The sequence below is a fragment of the Bison bison genome, unplaced genomic scaffold (assembly GCF_000754665.1).
Source record: "Bison bison bison isolate TAMUID 2011002044 unplaced genomic scaffold, Bison_UMD1.0 scf7180017864239, whole genome shotgun sequence".
Lineage (NCBI taxonomy): Eukaryota > Metazoa > Chordata > Mammalia > Artiodactyla > Bovidae > Bison > Bison bison.
The window spans coordinates 6,036,318-6,048,907 of NW_011494811.1; the positions used below are offsets into that span (position 1 = coordinate 6,036,318).

The 12,590-nt window shown below is 39.8% G+C and overlaps 1 protein-coding gene and 1 pseudogene across 12 annotated transcripts in view; one reads left to right on the top strand and one right to left on the bottom strand.

Annotated features, from left to right (window-relative positions):
- LOC104993512 overlaps positions 1–4,921 on the top strand; it is a 16,098-nt pseudogene extending 11,177 nt beyond the window's left edge.
- Positions 1–12,590, bottom strand: part of FUT8 (fucosyltransferase 8 (alpha (1,6) fucosyltransferase)) — a 334,040-nt gene that overhangs the window by 282,516 nt on the left and 38,934 nt on the right. The window lies entirely within an intron of this gene.

Below are 12,590 nucleotides of genomic sequence, written 5' to 3' on the forward strand. Positions count from 1 at the left end.
TGGAGCCCAAAAAAAATAAAGTCTGACACTGTTTCCACTGTTTCCCCATCTATTTCCCATGAAGTGATGGGACCGGATGCCATGATCTCTGTTTTCTGAATGTTGAGCTTTAAGCCAACTTTTTCACTCTCCACTTTCACTTTCATCAAGAGGCTTTTTAGTTCCTCTTCACTTTCTGCCATAAGGGTGGTGTCATCTGCATATCTGAGGTGATTGATATTTCTCCCGGCAATCTTGATTCCAGCTTGTGTTTCTTCCAGTCCAACGTTTCTCATGATGTACTCTGCATGTAAGTTAAATAAACAGGGTGACAATATACAGCCTTGACGGACTCCTTTTCCTATTTGGAACCAGTCTGTTGTTCCATGTCCAGTTCTAACTGTTGCTTCCTGACCTGCATACAAATTTCTCAAGAGGCAGATCAGGTGGTTTGGTATTCCCATCTCTTTCAGAATTTTCCACAGTTGATTGTGATCCACACAGTCAAAGGCTTTGGCATAGTCAATAAAGCAGAAATAGATGTTTTTCTGGAACTCTCTTGGCAATTTGATCTCTGGTTGCTCTGTCTTTTCTAAAACCAGCTGGAACATCAGGAAGTTCATGGTTCACATATTGCTGAAGCCTGGCTTAGAGAATTTTCAGCATTACTTTACTAACCTGTGAGATGAGTGCAATTGTGCAGTCGTTTGAGCATTCTTTGGCATTGCCTTTCTTTGGGATTGGAATGAAAACTGACCTTTTCCAGTCCTGTGGCTACTGCTGAGTTTTCCAAATTTGCTGAAGGGATATATGGCAATTATTACTGGAATACTATACCAGACAGGAGGGAGTAATGAAGAAAAAAATTTCAGACATCTTCTCTTGAGTCTTTGGCTTCATGCTAATTTGCACATACTTAGGATAAAACTCCCAGTGGGCTACGATCTATAGGGTCGCAAAAAATCAGACATGACTGAAGCGACTTAGCATGCACACACACAGGGTAAAACTCCATAAGGCAAAGGTGGGGGGTGGGAGAATCTGCTGGGGAGCTAAGAAAAATGACCAATTCATTCAGAGCTAGGGACATGTGAGTTGCACCTAACCAGAGGAGAGAAACCTTGCATACTCTGGACAATAAGCAGAGGCCCCAGCAGGGCTGAATTAGTCCCAGAATAAAGATTAATCGATGATGATGACAGCAGAGCTTAAAAACAAACCCTGAAGGAACAACCTGATCCTCAACATCTGTAAACAGATGGTGAGCTAAATGGAAAACCTCATAATTCACAGGGCATCAGGTAAAGTTTTCAAAAAGGTTCTGCCTCAGGAATACAGCAGAATTATACTAAATGGTCCTAATAAGGAATACCTTAAAGGATTAAATATTTCCCAAGTAAATACATTCTACAAAAAGCTTCAAGAACATTTAGAGGAATACAAAAATACTCAGCACCCAACAAAGCATAATTTACAATGTCTTCTGTTACATACCTAACAAGCATTAACTAATTTGCCAAGCAAGTTTCAAGAAAAAAAGACAAGAAAATAAGAGACAAATGAGAAGTATCAATGAAAACCAACCCAGAAAGGACACAGTTTTTATAAAACCAGGAAACTAGGATTAAAAGTTATTATAAATGTATTCTATATGCTGTGAAGCTAGAGAAAAGACTGAGTGCAATTTAAGTTTAAAACATAGAAAAAAGACCCAAATTGAACACCTAAAAATGAAAGCTAGAATGTTAGAGGCTCTACCTGACACTCGGTGAATTAGGCCCTATTCCTAACACTGTGTAAGCTCTGAGCACTGTATTCCTTTTGGGTGAGTTCCTTTGACCACACATAGTTTCCTCACAGGCATGTACTGATCAGTGCTCAACTGAATTCCTGGAAGGGACTTCTGCAGATCTGTAAAATTCTCTTGCAGCCCTCTTCTTTCTGGTACTTTGCCCCATGAGCTCTAGCTGCCTTGGCTTCTCAGGCTCCCAATACCATCTCCTCAATTCAGGCAGGTCTCTAGCCTCCTCTGGGGTTCTACTGCTCTACTATTCCATGCCTAAAAACACTCCCCAGGCTAGACCAAGCATAGGTCTCCGCTGTTTCCTGTCTCTCAGGGATCAATGTCTTGGGTTGCCTGATGGCAAATGCCTCATGAACTGCTGTTTCATGTTTTTTGCCTAGTTATTTCAAGTAAAAGGATACCAATCCCTGTCACTCCAACTTCACTCCAATGTGGCTGGAAGCATTATTTTAATTACTTTAAAGGAAAGTGAAAGTGAAGTCGCTCAGTCATGTCCTACTCTTTGCGACCCCGTGGACTGTAGCCCACCAGGCTCCTCCGTCCATGGGATTCTCCAGGCAAGAATACTGGAGTGGGTTGCCATTTCCTTCTCCAGGGGATCTTCCCGACCCAGGGATCGAACCCAGGTCTCCCACATTGCAGGCAGACGCTTTAACCTCAGAGCCACCGGGGAAGCCCGAACTATGAGTTAATCTAACTTTGTGATTGCACTGAAAGCTGAAATTTTCCAAAAATTAGATGTATTCAGTTAACACCACTCACCATGTTAATAAGTTATCCTTAACCATATAATAAATGCAGACTACGGGGTTGAATTTCAGAACAGTAACCATAAAAGTGAAATAGGCAATTAGCACACATGCAATATTAAGAGAGAATACACAAAGAGGTGGAAAGTAAACCCCAAAGGAGAAGAACATACTCTGTTGTCTCTCTTTTCCTGTAGCATTAATACATACATCAATGAATCTGGTGGAACAAGGGAAGTTGCTGCTTCCAGCATACATGTTATGCTGGCAAACAGACATCAGTAAATAGGTAACAATATGCACCCAGAGGCTCAGGCCGCCAGGACAATCAGCTGCCCCTCCAGAGATAAGAAAGATCTGGGTTTGCAGTCTTCAAATGGGAATAGTTTTACCTTTCCCCAGGCGGCTGAGAGTAGTTCACGGCAAATCTTTTGATTATAGCATGGAGTACGGAAAACAAAAAACTTCAGCTACTGCTTTGGTTTCATCAGAAATTCTACAGGCATGTGTCTTATAAGCAGTATATGGCAGAATTTTAAGCCAATCTGAGAGTCTCTGTTTTTCAGTAGAAATTCCAAGTATTATTTTTGACTACTTCTTACTACTGAATGTCCTGTTGGTGAAACTGAAGGTCTTTCGCTCAGAAGGAATGAATCAAGAAGAAGATTAAATGGAGCCCCTAGGGTTGTGCGGTGTCTAGCAGCCAGACCCTGAGGCTCATGGGCTGCTGAGTGGCTGTAAAGGGCCCCAGTGCTCCACCCTTCCGGGTGGGATGTCACTGAGACCCCTCCAATGGAGCCTCCTGCTGCTACTGCTCTGCCATTTCCTGGTGATGTGGCACCTCAGTCTGCCTCACCACCATGTGACAATGTGTGAACTGGATGTACTTCTCGGAGTCCATTTACAGACAAGACCTACACTTCACACTTCGAGAGCATTCAAACTACTCTCATCAAAATCCATTTCTTGTCATCCTAGTGATTCTGCACCCCTCAGATGAGAAAGTCAGACAGGCCATTAGAGTTATTTGGGGTGAAAAGAAGTCTTGGTGGGGATATGAAGTTCTTACATTTTTCTTACTGGGCCAACAGGCTGAAAGTGAAGACAAAGTGTTAGCATTATCTTTAAAGGATAAACACCTCCGTTATGGCAATATAATACAAGAGTTTTTATAGTCACATACAATAACCTGGGGCTTTCCATGTGGCTCAGTGGTAAAGAATCTACCTGCCAAGCAGGAGATGTGGGTTCAATCCCTGGGTCAGGAAGATCCCCTGGAGAAGGAAATGTCAGGCTACAGTTCATGGGGTAGCAGAGTCAGACACAACTTAGCAACTAAACAACAACAATAACCTGATCTTGAAGATGATTATGGCATTTAGGTGGATAACTGAGTCTTGCCCCAATGCTAGGTACATCGTGAAGACAGACACTGATGTTTTCATCAATACTGGCAAGTTAGTGTATTATCTTTTAGATTTAAGCCACTCAGAGAAGTTTTTCACAGGTTATCCTCTAACTGATATTTATCCCTATAGAAGATTTTACCAAAAAGTCTACATTTCATACTCGGACTATACCTTCAGTGGTAAAGAATCCACCTGCCAATGCAGGAGACATAAGAGACATAAGATCCCTGGGTCAGAAAGATCCCCTGAAGGAGGGCATGGCAACCCACTCCAGTATTCTTGCCTGGAGAACCCCATGGACAGAGGAGCCTGACGGACTACAGTCTATAGGGTAGCAAAGAGTCAGACACAACTGAAGTGACTTAGCATGTGTACCTTCAAGGTGTTCCCCCCCCAAATGCAGTGGATTGGGTTATATAATGTTCAGAGATCTGGTGCCGATACAATTTGTAAAATGACAAGGCACATAAAATCCATCAAGTCTGAAGATATTTATGTTCAGATCTGTTTCAATTTACTAAAAGTGGACATTCATATTCCAGAAAACACCAATCTTTTCTTTTTATACAGGAATCACTTGGATGTCTGTCAACTCAGATGTGTGACTGAAGCCCATGACTTTTCTTCCAAGGAAATTATCACATTTTGGCAGGTATGTTAAGGAACACCACATACCATTATGTATGACACTCTACCCAATGCCTAGAGAAGGAAGGGATACTTTGTGGAAAGTGTTGAAATAAGGACCATGAAATCTCCAATGGAAAACTCGTGGGCCAGTCACTGTGTTGGACATGGAACAGAAATTCACGAAAAGCCCACAGACTGAAGATGGGAGGGTTGCACTTGACCTATGGTTTATACTGACAACTATCAAGTAGGGCCTTTTAAAGATAATATTCAGAGGAATTAAATATCATAGCTCAGTCAGGAAAGAATCTGCCTGCAATGCAAGAGACCCAAGTTCAATTCCTGGGTCAGGAAGATCCCCTGGAGAAGGAAATGGCAACCCACTCTAGTATTCTTGCCGGAGAAATCCCATGGGCAGAGGAGACTGCCAGGCTACAGTCCATGAGATCACAAGAGTTGGATATGATTTAGTGACTAAACCATCACCACCACCAAGAAGGATGCAAAGTTTTTGTTAATAAAACTAATAGGACCAAATAATTTGAGGACATCATTCTACAGACTAGAACTTCTTAAAAGGGTTTCATTGAATTATAAAGCTCATTTGTCCTAACAATAAAGCAGTGTGGAGTATTATTTATTCACTGAACAATCTAGTCAGTTCAGGATTGTGTATATATCTTACATGGATTACCAGTATTTTTAATATATAGCTCTGTGGAAAAAACTAAAGTTATACCAAAATTTTATCTGTTTTTGGTCATTTGCAAGATACTTTAAGATGTTGCAGTATTTCGAGGCTATCAATCTTCATTTAATATTAGTGTTTTGTACTTTCTGGGTGTTTGAATGCTATGGTTGTTTCATTCAATACTATATAAACAGAACAGTGAAAAATCACTCTTTAAATTTTTTCCAATTACTTCACTGATGAATTTATTATGAATAGCTCTATTAATATGAAGTCATTGGTCACTACTGTGTATCAGTAATCTCTTGGACTTTGATAAATATCTCAGAATGGTAAAACAGAGAAGAATTAAAGCAAGAAGATCTGAATTACTGTCTTGTTTGTAGAAATATAATCCCGCTGTTTTTAGACGTCACCTCATCTGGCTGATTGTTCCACCTGGAAATCAGGGGTAATACAAAATGCCAGGCAGCATATTTCCTTTTGGAAAGGACTCTGACGCCAGAAAGAAAGAGAACATGATGGCCAGAAAGAATATCATGAAAGGAATGTCATATTTAAATACTTGAGGGAAAGAGAAGACTAAAGATTCAAGTGACATGGTTAACTGGTCCATGTTTTTTCTCATTAACAATCATTCTAAGAATAAAAAGGAAAAGAGAACAAAAAAGAAAATATTTTGAACTGATAACCAGTATGAATTTGAAAAATAAAAACACTGAAAAGCCTGTTCTGTCCACTGTTTCAACAAAAATGAATTCACTATTCTAAGACTGTTAAACTCATAATTATTGGTAAGCAATATTTCCTATAATGATCTTGAAATGTAACATTCATTTGAAGCAAAATAAAAAACCAAGTTAGTAACAAGGAGAAGTCCTCACTACTTCCTCTCCTATTCTGAAGTTGTCTAACATTGACAACATAAACTAATAATCCATCAACTTTAATTTTATCGATTTTCTTACCAGTTAATAGGGCCCACTTAAATTTTTATTCCTATTTTGGTCTAGGTAAATTTGTAAGTTCCATTTGACAGTAAAATGTCAATTCCCATTTTTTCTTCCTCTTCCTCCAGTCAGCCCTATATGCCAAAAATTATTGGAACAGAAATTTAAGTGACTTCTGTCATCTTTAATTCATAACTTTGTTCAGATAAGCTTTGTAGAATCACAAAAAATGAAAATAATATTTCTGAGAAATTAGAAATAAAAATTATATCTTTATCTATTATAGTCAATATCCTTTTAGTTATCATCCTTTCAGCTAGTCTGAAATCAGAAGACAAGGTACTGAAATTTCCATTGGTTATAACACCGTCATTCCCTTTACATTCCCATGTCAAATAACTTGACTTTCTCTTTTTCAATGTGCCTTACGTTAATGCCTTAACAGACCTAGTAGAACCAGAAGAGATCCAAGAAGGGATGGCAAGAATAGAACCGTACAAAAAAAGATCTTAATGACCCGGATAACCACAATGGTGTGGTCATTCATCAAGAGCCGGACATTTGGAGTATAAAGTCAAGAGGCCCTCAGGAAGCACTGCTTCCAATAAAGCTAGTAGAAGCGATGGAATTCCAGCAGAGCTATTTAAAATCCAAAAAGATGATGCTACTAAATGCTGCATTTAACATGTCAGCAAATTTGGAAAACCCAGCAGTGGCCACAGGACTGGAAAAGCTCAGTTTTCATCACAATTCCCAAGAAGGGAAGTACTAAAGAATGTTCAAGCTACCAGACAATTGCACTCCTTTCTCATGCAAGTAAGGTTATGCTCAAAATCCTTCAAGCTAGGCTTCATCATTATGTGAATCAAGATCCTCCACATGTTCAAGTTGGGTTTAGAAAAGGCAGAGGAACCAGAGATCAAATTGCCAACATCCACTGGATCACAGTGAAAGCAAAGGAATTCCAGAAAAACATCGACCTCTGTTTCATTGACTACACTAAAGCTTTGACTGTGTGGATCATAACTGCGGAAAACTCTTAAAGAGATGGGAATACCAGATCACCTTACCTACCTCCTGAGAAACCTGTATACGGGTCAAGAAACAACAGCTAGAACCACACATGAAACAACTAACCATTCCAAAGTGGGAAAGGGTACAGCAAGATTGTATATTGTCACCCAGCTTATTTAACTTATATGCAGAGTACATCATGTGAACTGCCAGGCTGGATGAATCACAGGCTGGAATCAAGACTGCCAGGAGAAATATCAACAACCTCAGATATGCAGATAATACCACTCTAACGCAGAAAGTAAAGAGGAACTAAAGAGCCTCATGATGAAGGTGAAAGAGGAGGGTGAAGAAGCTGGCTTGAAACTCAACATTCAAAAAACGAAGATCATGGCATCCAGTCCTACCACTTCATGGCAAGTGGATGGGAAAACAATGACGGATTTTATTCTCTTGGGCTCCAAAATCACTGCAGATGGAAACTTCAACCATGAAATTAAAAGACACTTGCTCCATGGAAAGAAAACTATGACAAATCTAGACAGCATATTAAAAAGCAGAAACATCACTTTGCTGACAAAGGTCTGTATAGGTTTTTCCAGTAGTCATGTACAGCTGTGAGACCTGGACCATAAAGAAGGCTGAGAGCCAAAGAATAGTACTGGAGAAGACTTTTGAGAGTCCCTTGGACTGCAAGGAAATCAAACCAGTCAACCCTAAAGGAAGTCAACCCTGAATATTCATTGGAAGGACTGATGCCAAAGCTAAAGTTCCAATACTTTGGCCAACTGATGCAAAGAGTCAACGCACTGCAAAAGACTCTGAAGCTGGTAAAGACTTAAGACTTAAGGAGAAGGGGGTAGCTGAGAATGAAATGATTCAACAGCATCACTAACTCAATGGACAAGAATCTGAGAAAACTCAAGGAGATGGTGGAGGACAGATGAGCCTGGTGTGCTACAGTCCATGTGGTCGCAAAGAGTCAGACACGACTTAGCAACTGAACAATAACAAACAAAATGTATATAACAAAACTTATAAGTATATTTACCTTTAACTTAGCAATTTCACTTTAGAAATTTACCATGAAAAAAATAATAGTAGTATGCTGCTGCTGCTGCTAAGTCGCCTCAGTCGCATCCAACTCTGTGCGACCCCATGGACTGCAGCTCACCAGGCTCCCCTGTCCCTGGGATTCTCCAGGCAAGAACACTGGAGTGGATTGCCATTTCCTTCTCCAATGCATGAAAGTGAAAAATGAAAGTGAATTTGCTCAGTCGTGTCCAACTCAGCATACAAACATATATGGACAAGGTTATTCTACACATCACTGCTTTCAACTACAAATTAATAGAAAAACCCTAAATGCAAAAAATTTCAAATTGGAGTGTGGTTGGCTAAATTATTGCAACAACACAATTAAGTAATATGTTGTTCTAGAAAGATGAGAAAGATCTTCCAAGATATAATAAAAGAAAACAAAATAAAGGGCAGATTATTTACTGTATACAACTTTTGAGTATGAAATAAGAAATAAGAAATACCCTGAATCAGAATAAAATATTTAACCAAGAAAATAAGACTGGTTACCAACAAGGGGTGTGTAGTGGTTTACTGTGGCTGCTGTAACAAATTACCACCAACCTGGTGGCTTACAACAACAGAAATTTATTCTCTCATCATTCTGAAGGTCGGAAGTCTGAAGTCAGTTTCACTGAACTAAAACTAAGGTGTAAATAAGGCCTCACTCCCTTAAGAGGCTCTAGGAAGGAATCTGTTCCTTGTCTCTTACAACATCTGGTAGTTGTTAACACTCTGTGACTTGACGCTCCAACCCAGCTTCTGCCTTTATGATCACACTGCCTTCTCCTTTCCTATATCAAGTTTCTTGTCTGCTTCCCTCTTAAGAAGAATACCCATGACTGTATTTAGGACCCACCCAGAATAATCTATCTCAAGAGTCTTGGTCAAATCTGCAAAAATGCTTTTTTCAAATTAACAGATTTCAGAGATTAGCACTTGAATGTCATCCATGGGACCACCTTTCAGCCTATTGGGAGTAAGTGAAAAATGGAGTGGAAGAGATGGGCAAATGACTTTCAAACTATATAGTTCTGACTCCTGTTAGGACAGTAATTCCTATAGTTCTGAACCATATGAATGTTTCACATACTCAAAAAAAAAAAGAAAATCAACAAGGATACAGGAAGAATAACCCCTAAGGTGCTATACGCAGAAAGAACTAGACCTAAAAGTATTTCAAATAGTTATACTGAATATATCCACACTGAAAGATGGGTAGAGCCACTGGGAAGAACTAACTGAAGTAACTTTGGAACATGTTATTTTGCCTATATACTGTCAAGCTGAAAACAAAAAGACCACTAGCTAATTTTTACTACTAGTGTGACTGATCAACTTTGAGACTATCTTTTAAGCATACTAGAATTGATTTACTAAGTGAATGTATTGTAAATAATCAAAGTCAGGTCTATCACTGTTAGAAAAAGGCAATTAGAAATGCTGAAAAAGTTATGAATCTTACAGTGCTGGACTAAAATTGAAGGTATCAACTTGAACTATATATGTAGATATACATACAGATAAACAGATAAGAACATGTGAGTGTGTGATAGAGTTAGGACTCTATCAACAGAGGGAACTTGGAAGCAATGACTGCCATTAACAATGAATAGGACAACTAGCACCCAGAGGTTTTATCTAAATCCTATTCTCTCCCAACAGGAATTGAGACTTCTAGGAAAAACAGCTCATTCCATCTCAAGGGCTGGAACAGTACAAGACAGACCAAGAGCATCTTATGCCAGAAACTAGGGAAATGTTTAAAGAAAAATGGAAATATGTCTTAAGGATGCAGGAGTTAGTCTGAAGGGACCAAATCTGGGACAAGCAGAGAATCAAAATAAATGGTATCAATTTGACAGTACTACCCCATGCCCAAGGTAAGAGAAACCCAAGTAGGACAGTAGGTGTTGCAAGAGGGCATCAGAGGGCAAACACACTGAAACCATACTCACAGAAAACCAGTCAATCTAATCACACTAGGACCACAGCCTTGTCTAACCCAATGAAATTAAGTCATGCCTGTGGGGCAACCCAAGATGGGCGGGTCATGGTGGAGAGATCTGACAGACTGTGGTCCACTAGAGAAGGGAATGGCAAACCACTTCAGTATTCTTGCCTTGAGAACCCCATGAACAGTGTGAAAAGGCAAAATGATAGGATACTAAAGGAGAAACTCCCCAAGTCAGTAGGTGCCCAATATGCTACTGGAGATCAATGGAGAAATAACTCCAGAAAGAATGAAGGGATGGAGCCAAAGCAAAAAGAATACCCAGCTGTGGATGTGACTGGTGATAGAAGAAAGGTCCAATGCTATAAAGAGCAATATTGCATAGGAACCTGGAATATCAGGTCCATGAATCAAGGCAAATTGGAAGTGGTCAAACAGAAGATGGCAAGAGTGAACGTCGACATTCTAGGAATCAGCGAACTGAAATGGACTGGAATGAGTGAATTTAACTCAGATGACTATTATATCTACTACCGTGGGCAGGAATCCCTCAGAAGAAATGGAGTAGCCATCATGGTCAACAAAAGAGTCCGAAATGCAATACTTGGATGTGATCTCAAAAACGACACAATGATCTCTGTTCGTTTCCAAGGCAAACCATTCAATATCACAGTAATCCAAGTCTATGCCCCAACCAGTAAAGCTGAAAAAGCTGAAGTTGAACGGTTCTATGAAGACCTACAAGACCTTTTAGAACTAACACCCAAAAAAGATGTCCTTTTCATTATAGGGGACTGGAATGCAAAAGCAGGAAGTCAAGAAACACCTGGAGTAACAGGCAAATTTGGCCTTGGAAAATGGAATGAAGCAGGGCAAACACTAATAGAGTTTTGCCAAGAAAATGCACTGGTCATAACAAACACCCTATTCCAACAACACAAGAGAAGACTCTACACATGGACATCACCAGATGGTCAACACTGAAATCAGATGGATTATATTCTTTGCAACCAAAGATGGAGAAGCTCTATACAGGCAGCAAAAACAAGACTAGGAGCTGACTGTGGCTCAGACCATGAACTCCTTATTGCCAAATTCAGACTGAAATTGAAGAAAGTAGGGAAAACCACTAGACCATTCAGGTATGACCTAAATCAAATCCCTTACGATTATACAGTGGAAGTGAGAAATAGATTTAAGGGCCTAGATCTGATAGATAGAGTGCCTGATGAACTATGGAATGAGGTTCGTGACATTGTACAGGAAACACGGATCAAGACCATCCCCATGGAAAAGAAATGCAAAAAAGCAAAATGGCTGTCTGGGGAGGCCTTACAAATAGCTGTGAAAAGAAGAGAAGCAAAAAGCAAAGGAGAAAAGGAAAGACATAAACAAATGAATGCAGAGTTCCAAAGAATAGCAAGAAGAGATAAGAAAGCCTTCTTCAGTGATCAATGCAAAGAAATAGAGGAAAAAACAGAATGGGAAAGACTAGAGATCTCTTCAAGAATATCAGAGATACCAAAGGAACATTTCATGCAAAGATGGGCTCAATAAAGGACAGAAATGGTATGGACCTCACAGAAGCAGAAGATATTAAGAAGAGATGGCAGAATACACAGAAGAACTGTACAAAAAAGATCTTCACGACCCAGATAATCACGATGGTGTGATCACTCACCTAGAGCCAGACATCCTGGAATGTGAAGTCAAGTGGGCCTTAGAAAGCATCACTACGAACAAAGCCAGTGGAGGTGATAGAATTCCAGCTGAGCTATTCCAAATCCTGAAAGATGATGCTGTGAAAGTGCTGCACTCAATATGCCAGCAAATTTGGAAAACTCAGCAGTGGCCACAGGACTGGAAAAGGTCAGTTTTCATTCCAATCCCAAAGAAAGGCAATGCCAAAGAATGCTCAAACTACCACACAATTGCACTCATCTCACACACTAGTAAAGTAATGCTGAAAATTCTCCAAGCCAGGCTTCAGCAATATGTGAACCATGAACTTCCTGATGTTCAAGCTGGTTTTAGAAAAGGCAGAGCAACCAGAGATCAAATTGCCAAAATCCGCTGGATCATGGAAAAAGCAAGAGAGTTCCAGAAAAACATATATTTCTGCTTTATTGACTATGCCAAAGCCTTTAACTGTGTGGATCACAATCAACTGTGGAAAATTCTGAAAGTGATGGGAATATCAGACATCCTGACTTGCCTCCTGAGAAATCTGTATGCAGGTCAAGAAGCAACAGTTAGAACTGGACATGGAACAACAGACTGGTTCCAAATAGGAAAAGGAGTCCGTCAAGGCTGTATATAGTCACCCCTGT